The sequence below is a fragment of the Pteropus alecto genome, unplaced genomic scaffold, assembly GCF_000325575.1.
Source record: "Pteropus alecto unplaced genomic scaffold, ASM32557v1 scaffold166, whole genome shotgun sequence".
NCBI classification, from domain to species: Eukaryota; Metazoa; Chordata; class Mammalia; order Chiroptera; family Pteropodidae; genus Pteropus; species Pteropus alecto.
Window position 1 is genome coordinate 1,543,688 of NW_006439757.1, and position 10,068 is coordinate 1,553,755.

A 10,068-nucleotide genomic window follows, 5' to 3' on the forward strand; every position below is an offset into this window, starting at 1 on the left:
TGTATTACACGAAGTACAGGTAGGAACTGTACTTACCGGGGGAGATCATTGCAGAGTTTTAAACAAGACCAACAGGTGTAGATTTGCATTATTAAAAGACTAATCTTTTAAAGAATGAACTTGAGAAGGACAAGAATGGGTATGGGATGACCAATTAGGAAGATATTATGGTGGCTTAAAACTAAGCTTGTGGTCGTGGAGATGAGGAAAAAGGAGCTGAGAAATAACCAGGAAGTAGAATCAGTAGGGCCGAATGAATGATGAGATATGTCCCAAACGTGAAAATGGTTACTCCTAGGTGGCTAACTGGATGGCGGTTCCATTGCTTGAGGGACAGCCGGTCTAGTGGTTGAGGGCTTGTCAGGTAACCAGGCCGAAGTTGGACTAGGTCATTGGATAGATGAGTCTGGAACTCAGAGGAAAGAGCTGGGCTGCAGATACAGATTTTGGTCTTAATCAGCAAAAAGATGGTAAATGAAACCGTGGGATAGAGAGTGAAAGGGAAGAAGGAAGGTGTAGGAAGAACCCAGAGAACCACAACACTGACGATTCGCGCAGAGGAGCAGCTGGAAGGGGGATGGAAAAGAAGTGCCGGAGAGGAGGAGGGCAGCCAGGCGTGGGAACTGAGACCAGTGTTTTTCTAGAGCCACAATGCCCAGGGTTGTTTCACTGTCCATTTAAATGAGGACCACTGCTTTCAACAATATGAAAATTGTAGATCGGAACCACAGCCCGTTGAGGAGATTATGCCGATGGCGTGAGAAGAGGAACAGCAGGGGCAGCCCTTTCTGGAAAATGTGGCCATGAAGCAGAAGAAAGGGGTTGGTAACTGGGTGGAGAGGGGCGCAAAGGATTTTTAAAAGATGGAATAGATTTGAGCATATTTAAAAAGGATCTAGTGGAAGCTGGAGATAAAGGAGGGATGCAAGTTCACAGTGTTTTGTTGTTTTTGACATACTAAGTTCTGTGTCACACAGAAGGGTAAAGCTGCCTCAAGATTTCTCACCTCCAAGCCCTGATTTCTCCATAAGGCCACTGAGGACAGCCGCTGAGCACAGCGATATGTTTGTTTTCACCATTAAACCAATAAATTTTACTTGCAAAAGGATTTTTAAAGGCGTGTTCGCAACTACGTCTAATACTTGCAATTACACCTTGAATGTGAATTGAGGGCACAAGGCAGAGAGCTGAATGGTTCCTCACAATCCAGGGAGAGACGTTCAGGCTAAGTGTAGGTTCCTAGGGGACAGAGAAGGAGCTGGCAAGAGGAAAGATGCCACAGAAATTCTCTAGCGGAGAGGAATTTGGAATGTAAATCTCTTTTTCCCGAACCAAATCTCCAGTGAAGTCTCCCTTGTTTGTCCCAGAGACTAAGTGGATTATTGAGGGGGGAGGAGGGGTACTCAAAGAGATGAATTTCATAACTGGGCCAAAACTATAATTCAGAGAAAGCTGTATTTACCAAATAACTTATTTTTCCCATTAAAAGTTATGCTTAATTTACATAAAGTAAAACTCTGTTTAGTATACAGTTCTGTGCTAGTTTTGACAAATGTATATACAGTTGCATAACCACCACCACAATCAAGATGCAGAACAGTTCCATTGCCCACCCCCAAATTTCCACATCCTCATGTTTATCCTCATATTAAGAACAAAATACTGATTGGAAAACTGGAAACAACTTCAATCAGTGGTAGTTTGCGATGCTTAAGTAGTCACCTGACAAAAGAGTTTTTTTTTAAAAAAGATGGGAGCAGGCAGAGAAACTTTACATCGATTTAATAATTTTACCAGGGGCGTGGCATCGTAATTGCAAGTGTTAGATGTACTTGCAAACATGCCTTTGAAAATCACTTTACAGGCAATTTTAGTATATGTGCTGCCAAAGTGAGCACACTTTACAAGCAATATTTATTGGATTAAATGGTGTCATAAGAAGCTCTCTCCAACCTGTTCTAAGCAAATTAAGTAGATTTAGAAAAAACTTTTAAGGGGAGAAAGCCATAGGCACTCTCAAAACATACTAACCAACCACCTCCATAAGCAGAAATATAAAACTGTGAATAGAATTGGAAACTGCGGGCCTTTCTGAACTCTAGTTCAATAGCAGGCTATGGAGCCTCACACCCTGGAGCTGATGGAGTAAAGCCATCACTGTCAGTCTGGCTGGGAGCCCTGGGAGACTGGACAGACACCACAAACCACACAGGTCGGGGAGGCCCCCTGCACGCAATCACACTACAAAGACCTCTGTCATTGGATGAGCCTGCATACCAAGATTCCAAAACATGAAGATACCTAACGCTAAAATAAAGCAGCTCTGCTTCAAACTCAACTGTTTCTGTGCCAACTTGGGAGGGGAGGAGGTGCACAGGACAAATTATCATTTCAGAGCTTAATTTCCCAGCAAACTGAAAGCTACTGAATAAAGTCATTTCAACTTTTTGAATTAGGATATAATTATTCAGGATTTTTTTTTTTTTTACACCCCCCGCCCCCAGCCACCACATACACACACACACAGACTCCCCCATCATCAACACACTCACCAGAGTGGTGCCTTCGCTACAGTGGATGAACCCGTATGATTACATCATTACCACCCAAAATCCACAGTTCACATTAGGGTTCACTCTTGGCCTTGGACATTTTATTGGTTTGGACAAATGTATAATGACATGTGTCATTATAGTATTGTACAGAGTATTTTTACTGCCTTAAAAATCCTCTGTTCATCCCTCCCTCTGTACTAATCCCTGATAACCACTGCTCTTTTTACTGTCTTTGTAGTTTTGCCTTTTCCAGAATGTTATATAGTTGGAATTATATAATATATAGCCTTTTCAGATGGGCTTCTATCACACAGTAATTTGCTTGGAAAGTTCCTCCACGTTTTTTCACGGCTTCATAACTTATTTTTTTAAATTACAGAATAATATTTCCTTGTCTACATGTACCACAGTTTATTTCACCGACTAAAGGGCCTCTTGGTAGCTTCCAAGTTGTGGCAATTCTGAATAAAGATGCTATAAATATCTGTATGCAGGTTTTTCTGTGCACATAGGTTTTCAATTCATTTAGGTAACTGTCAAGGAGCGAAGTTGCCACATCACATGGTAAGAACATGTCTAGTAAGAAACAATCAAACTGTCTTCCAAAGTGGCTGTACATTTTGCGTTCCCACCAGCAGCGAGTGAGAGTTTCTGTTGCTCCACATCCTCACCAGCATGCGGTATTGTCAGAGCTTTAGATTTTAGCCATTCTGATAGGTGCGTAGTGGTATTATTGTTTTAATTTGTATTTCTCTGATGACATGTAGATCTTTTCACATGTTTATTTGCCATCTGTTTATCTTCTCTGCTGAGATGTCTGTTTAGGGCTTTGGCCCATTTTTTTTAATCGGGTTTTCTTATTGTTGAGTTTTAAGAGTTCTTTGTATATTTTGGATAATAGTCCTTTATCAGATGTGTCTTTTGCAGATATTTTCTCCCAGTCTGTGGCTTGTCCTTTCATACAGAGCAGAAAATTTTAATTTTAATGAAGGTCAGCTTATTCTTTCTTTCAAGGATTGTGCCTACCTAAAAAGTCATCACCAAATGCTAGGTCATTTAAATTTTCTGCTATGTTATCTTCTGTGTTTAATAGTTTTGCATTTTACATTTATGTCTGTGAGCCATTTTGAGTCATCTTAACCATTTATAAGTGTACAGTTCAGTAGTGTTAGCTATATGCACATTGTTATGGAGCAGATCTCTAGAACTTTTTCATCTTGCAAAACTGAAACTCTACACTCATTAAAAAACCTCTCTCCTTTCCCCCTAACTCCAGCCCCTGACAACCACTATTCTGTCTCTTTGAATTAGCCTAATCTAGTTCTCTCATTTAAGTGGAATCATATAGCATTTGCTTTTTTGTGACTGGCTTATTTCTCTTAGCATAATAAACTCAAAGTTTATCCATGTGACAAGTGTTCATTCTTTTTAAGGCTGTGTAATATTCCAGTGGTGGTTTCCAGGGGCTAGAAGAAGAGGGATGAGGAGTTACTGTTTAATGGGTATGGAGTTTCAGTTTGGGAAGATAAAAAATTCTGAAGATGATTGGTGGTGATGGTTGCACAGCAATGTGAATGTACTTACTGCCACTGAACTATTCGCTTAAAAAATTAAAATGGTAAAATTTACATTATGTATATTTTACCACAATAAAAACAGGAAGGAGGATAACGATAGTATCTACCCGACAATTTACTGTGAGGATTAACTGAGCTATTACATATAAAGAATATGGAGCACTACCCAGGAGTAACAGATACTCGGTGAATGTCTGTGTTATTATTTTCTGAACATATTCACTTTAACAAGATACATGCTCATTTTGCTCATTTTATGGACAATTGTCCTTAAGAGTTGCCAACTGGGTGGGCATGTCCCCTTCAGGAGCCACCAGAAGTGTCTCATTTCTCTCAAGAAAATGGGCAGAATTGATTAACTTGATCTTACTGGTTTTTAACCTTAGTTATAAATTAATCATTTTTGCTGACAAAACTTGGTCCAGTACATACCTGACGATACTTACAAGTGCCTAGGCTGCTTGTTTATTGTATAGTCCAAGGACAGCTAGGTCATCTTGGTCTCCCATCAGGGAACGCATTCCAGCCAGCCTTGGATGGCGGTGCTTGGGATGGTTCATTCAAGCTGCAGAGTTGATGCCAGCTCCTGGCTCTCAGGCTGTCTTGTGATGAGCCCAGTGGTATTACTTACCACGTGTCGTTAGCGTCTGTATCATCCCAGACCGTGAGCCGCTCATCTTTGAACACTCAGACCTATTGCAGTGTTTGGCAATTGATAGTTGATCGGTGAACATTGTAGCACATTAATTGTTCTAGTACCGTTGCCTTCCTGCTTTCCTTGCTCAGTAAATGCTATTTATAAAACGTCTACTCTGTGCTCAAAATTATTGTCCCAGGTCTTTCACATGCTGCGATGGGCAGAATAACGACGCCTCAAAAATGTCCACGTCCTAATCCCTGAACCTGTGGATATGTGTGTAACCTTATGGGGCAAAAGAGACTTTGTAGTTGTGATTAAGAATCTCGAGGAGAGATTATCCTGGATTATCCAGGTGGGCCCAGTGTAATCACAGGGTCCTAAAAGGAAAAGGGAACATTAGAGTCAGAGAAGGAGTCGTGATGGTGGAAGCAGAATTCTGAGTGCTGTGGGGCCATGAGCCAACCAACGCAGCATCTAGAAGCCAGAAAAGACAGGGAGGTGGATTCTTCTCTGGAGCCTGCAGGGGGAACGCAGCCCTGCTGACCCATTTTCGGCTTTGGCCTCTGGAACCGTAAAGTAATGCATTTGTGCTATTTTAGCCACTAAGGCTGTGGCAATTTGTTACAGCTGCAATGGGAGACTGATGCCCATGAAGCCTCTCATTTACACCTCATGACATTAGAAGGTAGGTATTGTTATCATACTACGGAGGAGGAAAATGGAACTCAATTATGTAAGGACTCAACTGTGCAAAGTAACAACTACTGGAACCTGGATTTGAAGAAATAGCTGGCTACTCCAAGCCATGGGCTTTGGGTCCCTCCTGAACCCAACACTCCCTCCTCTAAAATGAAAATTAAGTTCAACCTGAATACTTGGCTGCCATGGTCCCAGATAGGTAGCAAGAGTTCATTCCTGGTAAGGTCTTAAACTCCTTGGAAGGAGAGACAGACCATAAAACCACGTAATATATTGGCTTGAGGTATCTTAAGTTTTATCTCTACTGCCTTTCTCCTTTTTTCTTCTTTTTTTAAAGAAACCACACTCCTGAATTTTATTTGTTTGTTTATTTGTTTGTTTAAATCCCTGTTTGGGTGTCTTTTGGTTGATGGACATACATAAGTAGTTGTGTATCAGTCAGAGCTCTCCAGAGCAACAGCGTCAGTGGTAGATATGTATGTAAAGAGACTTATAAGGAATCGGCCCACGTGATTGTGGAAACTGAGAAGTCCCATAATCTGCAAGCTGGAGGCCCAGAAAAGGGGGTGGTGAATGTTCCAGTCTGAGGGCAGAAGATCAAAGTCCCAGCTTGAAGACAGGCAGAGAGTGCATTTTCCCTTCCTCTACCTTGCTGTTCTATTCAGACCCCCAGTGGGCTGGATGAGGGCCACCCGCACTGGGGAGGGCCGTGTGCTTTCCTCAGTCTGCTGATTCAAATGTTAATCTCATCTAGAAAAACCCTCACAGACACACCAGAACAATGTTCAGCCAAATTATCTGGGCACCCCATGGCCCAGTCAAGTTGATACAAAATTATCCATCACAAATCTCCTGCAGATAAATGAGAAAAATGTCCAGGTAACAATTATAGTTCAGGACCTGGAACTGGAAGCATGTTGAGCTCACAGTTGATGATAGTAGGTCATCGACTCACTCAGTTTTTAGGTCCGGAAATGACTTTAGAGGACATCCTACTGAACCTCGTGCTGAAGGGCTTAAGTGTTTTGCTCAGATACATAGAGCACTTAGTGATGGTGACCCAAGTGCCCTCGAATGAGCAGTTACGTGTTACGATGGTAAGTTAACAAGTATTGAACCTCACCATGTGCCGAACACCATCCTCAGCTCGTTTCCTTTAGTAACACATGAGCCCCTAAGTTGACAGATGAGGGCACTGAGGCAGATCTACACAGAGCCAGGAATCAAAAGCGTGCGTATTATTCCAGAGCCTGTGCTGTTAACCACCAGGCTAGAAAATCTAATTGATGTGACTGAGGGCAGTGTATGGGCCCGAGAGAGCTTCTTACCAGGCACAACTTTTGCTAGGTCACCTCAGCTGGAACCTGAGTGGCCACTGTGGACTGGATGACTTTGGCTAGGTTTCGCCTCTGCAGCGCTTTTGAATTGGACCCTTAACAGATGAGTCTGGTCTCTAAAAGGAAAAGGACCCCATTCGCTGTTAGGGTTCCATTAAAGGGGCACCCGTGTGAGTCAGGTTAGTCACTGACTGATGCTGTGCAAGAAAACTGGGCTGATCCTTACTCTGGAAGCTCTCGGCTGCCTTGTGACACTTAGGAAATGAATCGGGCAAGTGGGGTTTCGATACCAGGAAACTACTCAGTTTACTGCCCTCCAGGGACACACAGGAAGCGGGTCTTTCTCTGCTTCCTTCCCCCACAGACTCCTGTCGCCTTCTCTTTTTTCTTTTTAAAGAATAAATCTTGGCGTTTACTTCCCATACTTCTGTACGTGATTTGCCCCATTCGTGTTTTACCCATTAATGGCACTTTACTTTTATTCTTTAAAGGCACGCTGTTTTAGATCAAGTCCTTAGAAGCAAGGCCTGAGATAGATACTCTTGTGAAAGTGATTTATTAAGAGAGTGCTCTCCAGGAAGAGCCCGTAAGGGAGAGAGGGGAACAGGATAGCGAGGGGGAAGGGCTGGGGCTGGGGTAAGGATGTAGTCTCAGGTAAAGTCAGGCTTGTGAAGGGGTTGGTGAGTCAGGAGAGGTCGAGGCCATCTGGCTTTTGTCCTGACTCATGCATACCTAGCCTGGTATTCAGAGCACAGATGTGAACGCTCAGAGTGGGTGAGTAGGAGGGGGACTTGGAAAACATTTGGTCTACAGATAGGCAAGATGACAGAGTGTGTGGGCACCATGCTAAAGGGCATGGCGTGGATTAGTGACAAAATCAGGACCAGAACTCAGGTCTTCTGACTCCAGGCCAGGCTCTTTTCCTAACAGTTTGCGGCCTGTGCTGCCTCCTCAGAGAATCTCCTTATGGTGTCTGTGCCCTGAAGCTTAGTGTTTGCTGTATGACAACCCGGGATGGAGCCCATTGCTACAGGCTCAGAGAGGTTGGGATGGATAAGGGAAGGGTGAGACCTCTGGCGGTCCTGCAGTGCGGAAGTACAGGGAAGTGGATGCTGATCACATCATCTCTCAGAACACAAGGAAGCCAGGAAACCGTGTTAAGTCTTGAAAACAAACCAAAAAGCTCTGATTTTTTTCTCATGGGCATCTTGGCGTTGGGCATCTTCAGCAGATGGCACCTGGACTCACTTCCCCACTTTGTCAGCTGGAATTGTGGGTGGGGTGCCCCCTGCGGCTTTTGGGGCAGTGCTGCGTAGGGCACTAGTTGTTTCATACCCACTGCCCGGTAGGGTCCAAACCTGTTTCTGCTGCCGTGACCCCAAGGCTCAGGTGAGCCTCAAGCACTCATGCACCCCTGCCCCTACTGCCAGCTGGAAAAGACCTGTCGTTCCATCTGTGTTCCGTGTGGCACTTCCGATCTGGTCTGGACCTGACACCCTGCTGAGCTCTTGGGTCATTCCACCTGGCCAGGACTCTTTCACCCAAATGAGCAGCTGGGATTGTTGCTCCATGGTTCACCTGCCTTTCAGCATGTCTGCCACCTGGAGCCTCCCACAGTTGGAGCTTCCCATTGTAGGGCCCTCCCCACCTTCCCAACTTTGGGCCTTGTTGGTTACCGGCCTACATCAATTTCTGGTGGCTCGCCACAGCCCTTGCAATGTTTTGTACTGTACTGATTTTCACCCACATCGGAGGTCAGCCTTACACTGGTTATTCCTTTCAGCTCTGACTGGATCAGGACCTCTCCTCCATTTCTCTACCATCCCATGTTTCGGAGGCTCCAGCATGCCTTGCAGCTGAGCCTACCTGAGTTATATAGAATTGACCTTACCTTGTCATAGGTCTCTTCCTTTCTTCCTTCCTCTCTATGAACCTCTCCTGAGAACTTGGAAGGCACCAGACACTATGATATACTGTAATAGGCATTAGGGAGAAAAAGTTGAAGGAAACATGATTGCTGAGTAACAAGGAACTCCAGAATTCTGTTAGAAACATCCCTGAGCTCCAAACATGTCTGAGCTGGGCAAGACCTCTAAGTTCAGGTTGTGGGAAGGAAGGTTAACCTCAAGTCCGCAGACAACGTCATTGGTGTCTGCCTTGGCTCGAGTGTAATTATCTTATGAGACTGTGTCATTGTTTAATAATTCAGATGGTTTATATCTCTTCTGCACATGGAATTATCTTCTTAAATTTCTCTTTCATCATGCTACTTTCTTTTTTTTTTTTCTAAACACCTATAGCACCTGATATTCCTAGGTGGTCTCCCATCCAAGTACTAACCAGGCCCGACCCTGCTTAGCTTCCGAGATCAGATGAGATCGGGCACGTTCAGGGTGGCATGGCGGTAGACATCATGCTACTTTCTTAACATAAAAATCACCAATGACTTATCCTTGCCTTCAAGATGGTCTAGGCTTGTTGTCTTTGCCTTTGAAATCCTTTCCAGACAGGCCTGTGTATATTTCTAGCTGCATCTTTCAATGCTGACCCATTAGAACATTCTCCAACTAGTCTGGTTAATTGGCTGACAACCAGGCTGACATTTCATTCCTCCTCCTGCACTCAGCTTTCCTCACTCTTCAAATACCCATCTTCTGCATCCACATTTGCCCTGTATGTCAAGACTCGCCCATAGATCACATCCTCTTAGAAGCCTTCCCAGTCCACCCTGTCCCTCTTTTAAATCAGTGGCTCTCATCCCTGATTGTATGTTAGAATCACCTAGGGTGCTTTTAAAAATTAAATGGGGTGGGGATGGGGTGCACCAGACTAATTTAATCAGACTATCCAGAGATTAGCGCCTGGGCATTTGTCTTTATTAAAAGGTCCCAGGTCATTCTAATGTGTAGTCGGGGTTGAGAACTACAAATACGTATTGTTTCCATCCCTTTGGCTATATGATAAGAGGAATGATGAAATCAGTTTGCGGGGGGAGAAGTGGTAGAATGGAGGATGGACCAAGAAAGAAAAAAATGGCAGACGACTTGTAGCCATCCAGTCAAGGAATGATGAGCGCCTACACTGATATTTCATTTGGCGTAGTTGCTGGGGGAGGAGTGGGGCAGGATGGAAACAACTGCCAAAACTTCATCTTGCGGTGAAAGTTGACGGACCACTGATACCACTTTGTAAAAGTCTCTTGCATGTGTTTCTTGGAAGAAATAGGTAGGAGGTGATACCATGCTCAACACCATCTGTTA

General features: G+C 43.9%; 1 pseudogene; it reads right to left on the reverse strand.

The window, feature by feature from the left end:
- Positions 1-9,099: 9,099 nt before the first annotated feature.
- On the reverse strand, positions 9,100-9,218 carry LOC112483964 (annotated as a pseudogene).
- Positions 9,219-10,068: the final 850 nt, after the last annotated feature.